Source organism: Phocoena phocoena, chromosome 17 (genome assembly GCF_963924675.1).
Source record: "Phocoena phocoena chromosome 17, mPhoPho1.1, whole genome shotgun sequence".
Classification (NCBI taxonomy): domain Eukaryota; kingdom Metazoa; phylum Chordata; class Mammalia; order Artiodactyla; family Phocoenidae; genus Phocoena; species Phocoena phocoena.
Genome location: NC_089235.1, coordinates 34,551,942 through 34,565,674, shown reverse-complemented (window position 1 = coordinate 34,565,674; position 13,733 = coordinate 34,551,942).

Genomic DNA, 13,733 nt, shown 5'->3' with positions numbered 1-13,733 from the left:
GAGGCACAGAGATGTTAATTACTTGTGTAAGGTCCCACAGCTATTAAGAGGCATAGCCAGCAATTGAACAAAGGAAATTGTATTGCTGTATTCTGAATCAGTTCAACTGTTCTCATGAAGTAATAGAGTACTGAGAGATGGAGTGTGAATGATTTGGCACCACTCAACACACTTTTATATGAAGAGTTATTTTATACGTGAGCAAGGATATCTTTTAAAGGAGTTCAGTCTAGCAATCTTAAAGTGTTGATGTGTCTCTTTAATACTAGTGTCTGTTAGGAATAATTTAAACTTTATGGAAGTAACTCCATTGGCTATAATTTGCTTTTTCTTTTACATATGAACATTTTAATTCGGCATTTATTGACTGTCTATGATGAGAATGGCTCTTTGGTGTGTAGTATGGGACAAAAGCTCTACATTGCTATCTACAGAATAAATAAGCTCTACACTGCTGTCTACAAAAGTGATGACTAAAGTCTTTATATACATCATGATGATTTAAGTCTTTATATACATCATTTTTGTCGTTTAGAAATCTTCCTTATTATAATAACAACTTGGAATTGGAATATAATTGGCAATAACTGATCTGATTCTAGAAGAAAAATATGGGGCTTTGGCACCCAATGGAGTTAAAAGTCTCCTTCTTCATTAATCTATGTGCATGACCTCTTCGGTATTTTGTAATCTCAGTGAGTCTCATTTTTTTATCTATTAAATAGTGAAAATAATACTTTTCTTAAGGGTGTTAGGAGAATTAAATAGGATAATGTGCATAAGATTATACCCAATAAGTATTAGTTTTCTTTCTCAAAGTAAAATATTTGGGCCTTGCCAATTTTAGTCTAAGTGAGAATTATCAGCTTTATGATTGTCAAAGCTGGGTTATGAATTAGTGGAAAATGACTTAAAAACTGTGTAGCCATGCTGTTGTTTCAAATGTGATCTCTATGCAGACATGGGCCATATCTGTTTTGTTCAACAGTGCCTAGGACAATGAAAGAGACAATAATCCACCTACTATCACCTTAGGCTGTGGAAGGATGTTATGGCCAGTAGACGACTGCAATTCTTGGGTGAAAAGCATGCAGAATTCTCTAGTGTGCTCATTTCAAGTTTTTGTTTTTTCAAAGTTACAAGTTCATGTTTAAAAATCATTATAGGGCTTCCCTGGTGGCGCAGCGGTTGAGAGTCCGCCTGCTGATGCAGGGGACGCGGGTTCGTGCCCCGGTCTCGGAGGATCCCACATGCCGCGGAGCGGCTGGGCCTGTGAGCCATGGCCGCTGAGCCTGCGCGTCTGGAGCCTGTGCTCCGCAACAGGAGAGGCCACAACAGTGAGAGGCCCGCATACCAAAAAAAAAAAAAAAAAAAAAAATCATTATAGTTCACTAAGGTAAAATTATGACAAAAGTACAGGATTTTAAAAAATCTTTGCAGCCAATATTCTGATAACTCTCTGAATCTAAACTGTATCTCTAAACTCTTAGACTGTAGTCTAAGTAGCAGTAGTATTTTCTTTCACCTATTTAGAAAATTAAAATATTATTAAAGAAACCATGTACAACTGAATATGTTGGATGGAAGATATTTTATTTCAAGCATAATTAGGTATTAACTTAAGTTTATTCCTTTTAATAGATTTAGTGAAAACTTAGTCATCTGATTGAATGAATATATCAATCTTCTTTAAAAACTTATTATGAAATAAATAGATGAAAGAAGTATTAAAATTGAAATAGTAACTTCTCACACATAAAAATGTTTTACATTCTACCAAATACAATATCATTAAGACAAGCTTGTGTTGTAATTATTATTTCTACTGAGATATGATGGAGCTAATAAATGATATTATAAAGGCAGGAAGATTCCAAAGAGAAAGGGAAGAAAAAAAGATGAGCTACTATGTTACCAAACCTACAAGTCAGGTAAGATACTTCTCTTCCCCTAGGAAGGAGTACTGGCCTGATGAAGGAAGGGGAATGGATGGTACAGCGAGAGCCTGGGTACGTTATTCCAGTGAAAGAACTCCTCCTGGAAGAAAATAACTGGAATGAGGGGATGGTGGTAAGTGTTCTCCCCAACAATTTCCATTTTAAAGATGGGAAAACTAAGTCTAAGAGTAGATTGACTAGCTTCAAGTATTACAAGTAAAAGGTGATAGAACTGGGAGTAAACCAGATGGTTTATTTCAGGTTTATCAGAGGGCCCTTATTAATGAGGTACACGATATAGTATCCTACAATCACAGTAGAACCAGGACCTATACATGTAAAAGTCAGAGCCGAATATCATAAATTTGCAGCTTTCTTTATCTTTGCTTTGTGATGAGGTAATGAACTTATTAGAATAAAAGCATTGTATATATTTTTATTTAGTGAGTACTCAGATGGTGCATACATCTGAATTAAATGCCTGAAATATCTCAGTTATTAAGAAGCTATCATTGGAAACGTAGCAGAGTGTACATATGTTTATGCACACAAATATTTAACAGAAACACAGTAAAGAGGTTCAATTATATTCATGCTGAAGTATGGAGGTTACCAGAGAGTTTTAGTGAATGAGGAATTTAATCACTATTATTTTGTAGAGTGTAACTGATTGAGAAAAACGTACAGAAAGAAGTGATCTGAAGGTCAGTTCAAAGGAGAGAATGATTTTCAGCTGTTTCCAGAGAGATTTTGTTACATTTTACAGAGGGCTACAAGATCAAAGAATGAGAACCATGTCCCACCCGGCCAACTGGTGGGTGTGTATGTTGCAAAGAAGCCATAGCATGGTGAATGAAGTCTGTACCTCACTACACTCTGGGCAATAAAATTTCTTAAGAGTCAGGTTCCATAATATGAGTTTGTAACATCTTACGTATAATTTGTGGGTAGATGGGCAAAGGCTTGGCCTTAATCACACATATAGAAACACGTTACCAAGATCATGTTTGGTTTTAACCCCAGTCTCTAGTACCTGCATTGCTTATCCTTACTGAAACTTGCTTTCCTCATCCGTAAGGGAAGTACTTTATGAACTGTGACATACTAATTAATTTTAGTTTTGAATCATGGCTCTTGTTTAAGGTTTTCTTTGTTCTAGTTTAGTGTCATTTGAGGGTGAGCACTGCACAAGGCACATATAGAAAAACACAGGGTATTTCCTGCCTTCCAGGAGTTTTAAGAAAAGAGAGAACAGTTTTTAGAGGCTTAGCACTTATTCCACCCTTGGATGTTTCCCTACTGACATGGTTTCTAAAATTACTCATCTGTGTGGAGCTCAATAAATATTTCTCCACTAACTAACATAAGACAGGCAGATCAAATAATTAGATGTAACACTTTCATTCATACAATATAGTGTGTTATCTTACACATGAAAATTGCAAAAAAATGTTCAAAGAGTAACCAAACTGGCTTTTAGGATCTAGCTGTGTCAGTCAGTTTTGGTTTATTATCTCTCTCCTCTGCCTGCTGTATCTTGTATTTATTTATGTCATCTTCATGTATAACTTCTAAAGTATAAGAGCTAGCCACTATGGCTTTGAATGTAATGAAGTCACAGTATGATGAAGGAATTGTTTTCTAATGCAACTCTCCCTAAACCTCAAAACATTAGAATAATTCTGTAGTCCTCCATTTGTCTCAGTTACTGCTCAGAGCACTAATGCAGCAGGTTGTGTGCCTGGGCATTATGGGGTACTTGCTTTCACTGCTGAGCTTTCTAACACTACAAATAAAACATAGATTATTCAGAAAGTACAAAGGTTCAACATCTTCCCACAAAATCGTTGATGAAGTTATTTCATTAATTAGCTCTTCAAAACAAAACAACTGATAACAACAGGATATCTATTGATTTATGAGGTAAAAAATTTCCTTTGAAAAGATAAATATTGTTGCCAATACACTGGTGATGAAGTGGAGCCCAGGGGATGAGGGGCTCCTCATGTGGGGATGAGGCCAGCTAGCAGGCATTGTCTGAGTCAGGACCTTGAGCTGGGTCAGGAGGTATAGACCTTATAACTCTCTTATTGATCATTGATCCTGGGGGTGAATGACAACATCCTGTGAGATTTCTGAGTCAGTTCTGAAGTAGGTTCTTGTTCAAGTTGGGCAAACATGTAAGAGCAATATATAATTGCTTGCGCACCAGCCCAACCTGGAGTTGATGCTTAGGGTGAGGTAGGTAGACAGAGACTAAAGGATCAATGTTTTAAACCAATGAGAAAATTGGTGAAGTTGCTCTACTCAAGCCAGGCGTTGTGGGGTGCAGAGTACAACTGAGGAGTGGTTTATCCTTAATTCTTAAGTGTGCTAAAAGTAGATGTGTAGTTTTATTATATGGTATTTTGGGTCAGTAATGATAGTCGTACATACATGTCTGCTTCTATATGTTACTTATACATTATATATATTACATATGTGTATCTATATATGACATTAATTCATACATGTACATTGTATAAAATTTAGAAGAATCAAAAGGGGTATAGTGAAAAGTTAGTCTCTACCTCTTTCTATGCCTCCCAGCCACCAATTTCCCTCCTGGAAGGTGAATTACAATTGCCAGTCTCTCACTTCCTCCTTTCATGCTCTTTGTTCTAGCCGATTAATCTCCCCAAGCCCAAGGGCTCCTGCTCAGAAATTTTCCAGCTTCTGCATTTTCCTGTCTGGTTAAATTTAACTTTATTTACCTATCTTTCAAAGCCTCAATGTTTTATTTATTCTTCTTTAATTTCTTTTGCCCAGTTCTCCTAACAAACTCCTTATGTCTCATTCCTACAGGTACTTGTTCTCACTTCTCATTCATGATCTTCTCTATTCTCTGAAATTTCTGCTTCTTTGAGACTGAAGTCAGACCCTATTTCTTCTGACTGCTCCACCCACCCCCACTGAGTTCCTTCTTCTCTGAACTCCTACGCATCTACATAGTGGGTTATGTTTCAGTATCCCAAAATGATGCCAAAATATGTTAAATAAAATATTAAGTTGCATTGTTTGGCTGGAACTATATAAATCCAAAGAGGCAAAGAGGTTAGCTCAAAGCTATCAGCTGTTACAATTATCTTTGGTTAATGAAAAAAATTAACATACAGAATTTTTCAAAATATGGTTCTTGCGGGGAAAGAGAAAAAGGAGTACTTGCTGGGGAGAAGTTGCAAACCACTAACTGTACACACATCTAGTACCTAACTATGTAGTCAAGTGGTTGAGAGCATGACCTTTGAAGTCAGGCACACCTACGTTTGACACTCTCTGATCTTTTGGAGCCTTGGTTTCTCAACAAGGAAATGAGTTAGCAGGTAAAGCACTCAGCACAACGCCTACTGTATGGTAAATGTTCAATAAATGTTATGTGTTATTGTTGTTAAATCTTATTTGCTATTTTGTAAGGCTTGTCTCCTGTGTTGGGCAGAATAGTTGACCCTCTTCCCCCTCCAAATGTCCACATCCTAAACACAAGAGCCTCTGAATGTTACCTTACATGGCAAAAGGGACTCTGCCGATGTGACTAAATCGAAGATATTAAAATAGGGAACTTATTCTGGATTATCAGGTAGACCCAGTGTAATCACAAAGATCCTTTATAGATGGAAGACGAAGGCAGAAGATTCAGGGAAGAAGAATCAGTGTCAGAGTTAGAGTGATTTGATGTGAGAAGGAGTCAACCTGCTGTTGCAGGCTTTGAAGATGGAAGAAGAGCCAAGGAGTACTGGCATCTCAAAAGAAGCTGGAAAACATAAAGGGATTGTCTCCCAGAGCCAGCAGAAAGGCTTTTAGCCCAGGAAGATCTGGTTCAGATTTGTGAGCCCTAGAATTGTAAGATAATAAGTTTGTGTTGTTTTAAGCCACTAAGGTAGTGGTAATTAATAAAGCATCAATAGGAAATGAGTGTACCTCCCCAGCTGAAGACCAATTTCGTAAAGCTCATAGTGTCCAGAGTAGTGTGGGATGGGAACATAAATGAAAAATTTGGGTTTACTGAGGGTTCCGGCAGAGAGGCATAGCAAATTGTAAATTGCCCTTTTTAGTGAAGAAGAGGAAATCAGAGTTAGCTACAAGCCAGGTCTCTTTCTAAATGTGGATTTCCATTACAATATAAATTGAAAATACTGGGGAAATTCCCTATCTCACTGCCCGGGAAAGATGCCAAAAGGCCATAAATTCACCTATACTCCAGTCAGGTTTTCCCCCTACGTGTCCTTGCCTCCCTTACTTACTGCTAATTTACAAGATCAGTAATAATCACTCTCATGCACTGGGTGCACAGTCTGTGTCAGGCATTGTGCTAAAGGTTTTGTACACATTATCATATTTAATCCTCACAAAATTCCCATGGTGGTAAAAAGAAATGTAGTACCTTGTTTTTCAAAGTTCAGGTCATGAGTCTCAGTGGAAGTTGAAATCAGTTTGGTGAGGATTGACAAGGAATTTTAAACAATAAAATACAGTAGAAAAATACCAGTATACTGCATAAAATGAATAAGTATATTTTCATAAAATTTGGTTTCAATTATACATATAACAAAGACTCTCAAGTTACAGGTCAGTCTTAATTGATAAAATATATATGTATTGGGTTGTGTTGTAGAACATATTTCTTTTTTTTTTTTTTTCTTTTTCTTGCCGTACACGGGCCTCTCACAGTTGTGACCTCCCCCGTTGCGGAGCACAGGCTCCGGACGCGCAGGCTCAGCGGCCATGGCTCTCGGGCCTAGCCGGCTCCGCGGCATGTCGGATCTTCCCGGACCAGGGCACGAACCCGTGTGCCCTGCATCGGCAGGCAGACTCTCAACCACTGCGCTACCAGGGAAGCCCTGTAGAACATATTTCTTATAATGGGTTACATTAAAAAAATTTTAAACCCACCAGTAAAGTGGTTAAGAGTACAGGCTCTGGCAAAAAGGTTACCTTGGTTTAATCCTAGTTCTTTGTCTTACCAGCTCTGTGATCTTGAGTGGGTCACTTGTTCTCTCACACAGTTACTTTGTCTCCTTGGGTCTCACCTCAAAGGGTCTTTTTGAGGATTAAATGGATGAATCTAAGTAAAGCAGTTTGAACGGTGCTTTAGTAGCAAACACTCAGTTACTGTTACTTTCCCAATGTTACCTGGTTAGCAAGTGGCAGAACTGGGCAGATTCCTGTTCTGTCTGATAAAGTTTAGTCTTGAGTTTGAAATCAAAGGTAATTTCAAGCTGACTTAGGTGTCCCGTCAAAACAAACAAAGAACAAAATAAGTGTGCCTTTACAATAATTTACCAGCAAAGTAAAAAGATGGGAACCCTCATCTTCTCAGGAAGTTGGCCTATGTTGGCAGAGTCTTGTCTCTGAGAGAGTACAGGTTTCCTTTCTTGTTCTGCTCTGAGTTACAGGAGAAGAATATGTGGAAGGCACTAGGTTGTTTGACATATAGAACAAACCGGTGACTCACATAAAACTTTACCGTAGGATCACCATATAAATGTTTGCATCTAAAAGGAATCAGGTAAAGGAGGAAATCATGCAAGGGTCTGGAGGGAGGCCTTCAGCTAAAAGTTTGTGAGATGATGCTTTTGTTATTGGTTGTATTTGTCTTTTGTTTTTTTCTGCTCTGTTTCCTCCCTCTGCTCCAGCAGGCAGCTGAGGCATTTTATCAATTTCTTAAAAAATGTTGTGATGCTACCTGGTGTTACGTGCTTTGAGTGTTGGTTGAAATATATAGCCAGGCTATACTGCTTTCACAGGCTCTGAAAATTTAAGAATTTAAGAAGCTAATGAGCTTCTTAAGTTATGCGTAAGCCTTAGTTGCTGAAAATTATTCTGGGCCTTTAAACTGCTGATTTTTATATTCAGCCAAAAGCCAATTTAAAAATGAATTCCATACTACCTCCAATTTGCTTGATTGTAGAGTAATTTTATATCTAGTTAAGGTTTTGTTGGAATATGTATTTCTAGATTTTACGGTTTGGAAAGTGTGTGAATCCAGCCTCTCTACCAGGATGTGGCAGGGAGTTAGCAGTGTTTTGAACCATCAGGGAAAGGAAGTAGATATATTCAGCACCCTGGTCCATCTCAACAGATCCATTTTCTCATCTTAGTAGTGGTAATCTTTCATTTGTTATTTTGGTTTGAATGTTGTTTGTAGCATATGGCCCTAATGCCTTAGAGCCCTAAGTAGAAGGGAAAACAGTGCTAATAATTCTCTGACGGAGACGTACCCCTTCTGCCCCACTTCGTTGTTCTTGAAGGATATGATTTCTCTTTTATTATTTATTTATACTTTTTAAAAGAGCAGTTTGAGGTTCACAGCAAAGTTGTGGGGAAGGTACAGGAATTTCCCTTATACTCACTGCCCCTGCACATGCATAGCCTCCCCTATTATCAGCATCCCCCGACCAGAGTGGTTCATTTATTACACCTGCTTAACATACACTAACACATCATAATCATTCAGAGTCCATAGTTTACATCTGTTTACATTACATAGTCTACATTGCAGTTCATTCTTGGTATTACACATCTCACACCAGTCAGAATGGCCATCATCAAAAATCTAGAAACAATAAATGCTGGAGAGGGTGTGGAGAAAAGGGAACACTCTTTCACTGCTGGTGGGAATGTGAATTGGTTCAGCCACTATGGAGAACACTATGGAGGTTCCTTAAAAAACTACAAATAGAACTACCGTATGACCCAGCAATCCCACTACTGGGCATATACCCTGAGAAAACCAAAATTCAAAAAGAGTCATGTACCAAAATGTTCATTGCAGCTCTATTTACAATAGCCCGGAGATGGAAACAACCTAAGTGCCCGTCATCTGATGAATGGATAAAGAAGATGTGGCACATATATACAATGGAATATTACTCAGCCATAAAAAGAAATGAAATTCAGCTATTTGTAATGAGGTAGATAGACCCAGAGTCTGTCATACAGAGCGAAGTAAGTCAGAAAGAGAAAGACAAATACCGTATGCTAACACATATATATGGAATTTAAGAAAAAAAAATGTCATGAAGAACCTGGAGGTAAGACAGGAATAAAGACAGAGACCTACTAGAGAACGAACTTGAGGATATGGGGAGGGGGAAGGGTAAGCTGTGACAAAGCGAGAGAGAGGCATAGACATATATACACTAACAAACGTAAGGTAGATAACTAGTGGGAAGCAGCCGCATAGCACAGGGATATCAGCTCGGTGCTTTGTGACCGCCTGGAGGGGTGGGATAGGGAAGGTGGGAGGGAGGGAGACGCAAGCGGGAAGAGATATGGGAACATATGTATGTGTGTAACTGATTCACTTTGTTATAAAGCGGAAACCAAAACACCTTTGTAAAGCAATTATACCCCAATAAAGATGTTAAAAAAAAAAAAAAAGAAAATATAGAGGGGAAGTGTAAAAGGGTTGGAATAGATATACCATAACAGTAAAAACAAAACAAAACAACAACAACAAAACCGGAGTGGCTAAGAAAATATCAGAAAAAAAGTTACATTTTAAGACGAAAATTTTTACTAGAGACAAACATATTTGAAAATGATAATTCCATCTAGAATGCATAATAATTATAAACTTATATGCACGTAACAACAGGACTTCAAAATACAATGAAGCAAAATCGACACAACAGAAAAGAGAAGCAGACAGTTCTACAATAATAGTTGTATACTTTAATACCCTTCTTTCAATAGCAGAACAGACAGAAAATCAACAAGAAAATAAAAACCTTGAACAGCATTATCAGTCAAGTAGACCTAACAGCCATCTATAAAACATTCCACCCAACAGCATCAGAATATACATTCTTTTCAAATGCACATGGATATACTATATGCTAGAGCATAAAACAAATTTCAGTACATTTTAAAGGATATAAACAATACGAAGAGTGCTCTCAGATGACAACAGAATGCAATAAGAAATCGTTAACAGAAAGAAATTTGTTGAAAATCACAAATGGAAATTAAAGAATATATTCCTAAATAATTCATGGGTCAAGTAAGAACTCATAAGGGGAATTAGAAATAATTTGAGATGAATTAAAATGAAAGCATAACATATTAATACTTGATTGGTCCCACATACTCTTCTGAAAAGCAGAGGGGTTAGACAAAGAGATCTAAATTAATTAAAAAATCATTTATTATTCTGGGAATAAAAAGAACTGGGCTTAGTCTCAGTTTTGCCTTTATCTTTGTGTCTGTTGATTATCTTGGAATAGTCATTACAGAATCAAAATACAGTCGCCAGCTCAGGAATCAAATACTGTCATCTCTAGGGCTACCATAACAAGATACCACAAACTTGTTAGCTTAAAAGAACAGAAATTTATCTTATCACAGCTCTAGAGGCCAGAAGTTCAAACTCAAAGTGTTGAGAGGACCATGTTCTTTCTGACGCCTCAAGGGGAGGATCCCTCTTTGTCTTAACCAGATTCTGGTGGTGGCCATCAATCACTGGTGTTGGCAGTTTTTTGATTTGCAGCTGCATCACTCTGGTCTCTTTCACTGTTGTCGCATGGAATTGTCTCTGTGTGTTTCTGTCTCTGGAAACAATTTGAATAGAAATTTCTATTTTTAAAAAACAAACTGTTGATTATTATGCTCTAGTTAGATACTTCCTCTAACCCACACCCACCTCCATTTCCCCATATGTATTTGAGAAGGAAAGAGGAACTCCTGTGAGCTATCATATTGGAAAGAATCAATAATACAATGTTTTACTAGAGATGCCTCTTATCTAAAATATTTGAATTAAATATAAAATCTGGGGAAATTATCGCCCAGTTTCCCTCTTCTAGAGGCATGTTCTAAATGATAGGCAGCAGAATATTTTATACCCATGAGGTTTGCTGACATTATTGATTTGGTCCAGGATCTGTATTTTCTCTCTAAAGAAAACAGTATTCTCTCTTTACTTTCTTTCATATATAATGTTGGTGTCTTAAGTTTATTGTCAGAGAGGATGCTTATAGTTCAAATGATTTGGTTGCATTTCACCAGTATTATCACAAGATAGTCAAACAGTGGCCGGGCTCCAGGATAGACCTCGGTCCCTTTGTTCCACTGGGATACTGATCTGAAAGCCACTGTTTTCTTATATTCCAAAGACCAAATAAATAAAACAAATAAATAAACAAACAAAAAAACAAGTAAATGAAACTATTTTAAAACCAACTCTCTTTTCTTCCTCATCCATGTTCATTCTCTTCTACCTAAAATTACTTCCTGGAAGTGATTTTTATGTTTCTTAGAGCTTCTTTATGTATATATCCACACTAATGCATATAAGACTGTGCCTTGTAGATCTTATACTTTTTCCATTTGAATAACTATTTTCTCATGTCATATAGAGTTTATCCATTGTCCTAGCTATGCATTTTTTCCTGTGTATTTGAGCATCATAGGAAGATAAATCCTACTCTTGAAAATGTTAACTGGTCACTGAGACACAGAAAGCTATTATTCTTACCAGTTTTCAATAGTGAGTAGATTCTGTAGGGGTGGAATTTTAAGATGTAAGTATACTGTTTTTCTACACTCAAATTCCGTTCCCCTTATCATAGAAATTGACCAGCGAAGTGTGCTGCTGACTTTTCAGAATCCGTGTACATATAATCCATTAGGTTATTAGATATAACATTGGTCAGAAAAGCATACTGTGAAATGTTGCTTTTATTTAAACTCCCACTATTTTCACTACATGGTTTCAAGATTTTACTTCATTATTGTCCTCCGGTGGTGGGCTCTGTGAACTGCATATTTACGGGTCTGGAGCACATATCTTCCCGGAGGTATACAACTCCTCAGGTACCAGCTAAAGAGTAGAAGATAAGAAGCATTCAGATTTATTAAAACTCATTAAGAATATCAGTAGCCTGACTGTTGTTTCTAAAAATATAAAATATTTATCCTTCTGTTGTCAAACAACCATATTTCATGAAAAGAAGTATAAATCCTTTTTTGCTTGCAATAGAAGAACAATCATTGAAGATATTCTTCATTTGGACCGAATACCTTCTCTGAAAATATAAGTTAAAATAGGAGTTGAAATTTCCAATATATTCTTTAGGAAATAAAACTCCACATATAATTTCAAATTATAATTTAGTTTTACCTTAAATTTAAATATCTATATTGAATTTAATTTAAGGAAGGAAGGAAGGAGGAAAGAAAGAAGAAAAGAAGGAAAGAAGGAAAGAAAGAAAGAAAGAAAGGATGGAGGGAGGGAGGGACTGTGGGAGGAGGGAAGGAAGGAAAAAGGAAAGAAAGAAAGAAGATAAAGTAAAATAAAATAAAGTAAAATAGAATAAAGTTATTAAATTAAAAATTACTTATTAAGAAAAAAAAAAGAAAGGATAGAACCTTTGGATAAATGGTGGAAGCAAAGCTATACAGACAAAATCTCATACAGAAGCATACACTTACAAACTCACAAAAAGAGGAATAGGGGAAAAAAATCATAAATCTTGCTCTCAAAGTCCACCTCCTCAATTTGGGATGATTCTTTGTCTAAATGAGGGAAGGAAAGAAGGAAGGAAGGAAGGAAGGAAAGAAAGAAAGAAAGAAAGAAAGAAAGAAAGAAAGAAAGAAAGAAAAGATAAAGTAATATAAAATAAAGTTATTAAAATAAAAATAATTATTAAGAAAAAAAAATTTTAAAACAACAGACAGAACCCTAGGACAAATGGTGGGAGCAAAGCTATACAGGCAAAATCTCACAGAGAAGCGTACACATACACACTCAGAAAAAGAGGTAAAGGGGAAAAAATGATAAATCTTGCTCTCAAAGTCCACCTCCTCAATTTGGGATGATTCGTTGTCTATTCATGTATTCCACAGATGCAGGGTACATCAAGTTGATCGTGGAGCTTTAATCCGCTGCTTCTGAGGCTGCTGGGAGAGATTTCCCTTTCTGTTCTTTGTTTGCACAGCTCCCAGGGGCTCAGCTTTGGATTGGGCCCCGCCTCTGCGTGTAGGTCGCTGGAGGGTGTCTGTTTTTCAGTCAGACAAGACGGGGGTTAAAGGAGCCGCTGATTCGGGGGGCTCTGGCTCACTCAGGCCGGGGGGAGGGAGGGGCACGGAGTGCGGGGCGAGCCTGCGGCGCCACAGGCCGGCGTGACTTTGCACCAGCCGGAGGCTCACCGTGCGTTCTCCCGGGGAAGTTGTCCCTGGATCCCGGGAACCTGGCAGTGGCGGGCTGCACAGGCTCCCCGGAAGCGGGGTGTGGATAGTGACCTGTGCTCGCCTTCTTGGTGGCGGCAGCAGCAGCCTTAGCGTCTCATGCCCGTCTCTGGGGTCCGCGCTTTTAGCCACGGCTCGCGCCCGTCTCTGGAGCTCCTTTAAGCAGCGCTCTTAATCCCCTCTCCTCGCGCAGCAGGAAACAAAGAGGGAAGAAAATGTCTCTTGCCTCTTCGGCAGCTCCAGATCTTTTCCCGGACTCCCTCCCGGCTAGCCGTGGTGCACTAAGCCCTTCAGGCTATGTTCACGCCACCAACCCCGGTCCTCTCCCTGCGCTCCGACTAAAGCCCCGCCCACCCCCGCGGCTGAGCAGACAAACCTCTCGGGCTGGTGAGTGCCAGTTGGCACCTATCCTCTGTGCGGGAATCTCTCCGCTTTGCCCTCCGCACCCCTGTGGCTGTGCTCTCCTCCGCGGCTCCAAAGCTTCCCCCCTCCGCCACGCGCACTCTCCTCCCGTGAAGGGGCTTCCTAGTGTGTGGAATCCTTTCCTCCTTCACAGCTCCCTCCCACTGG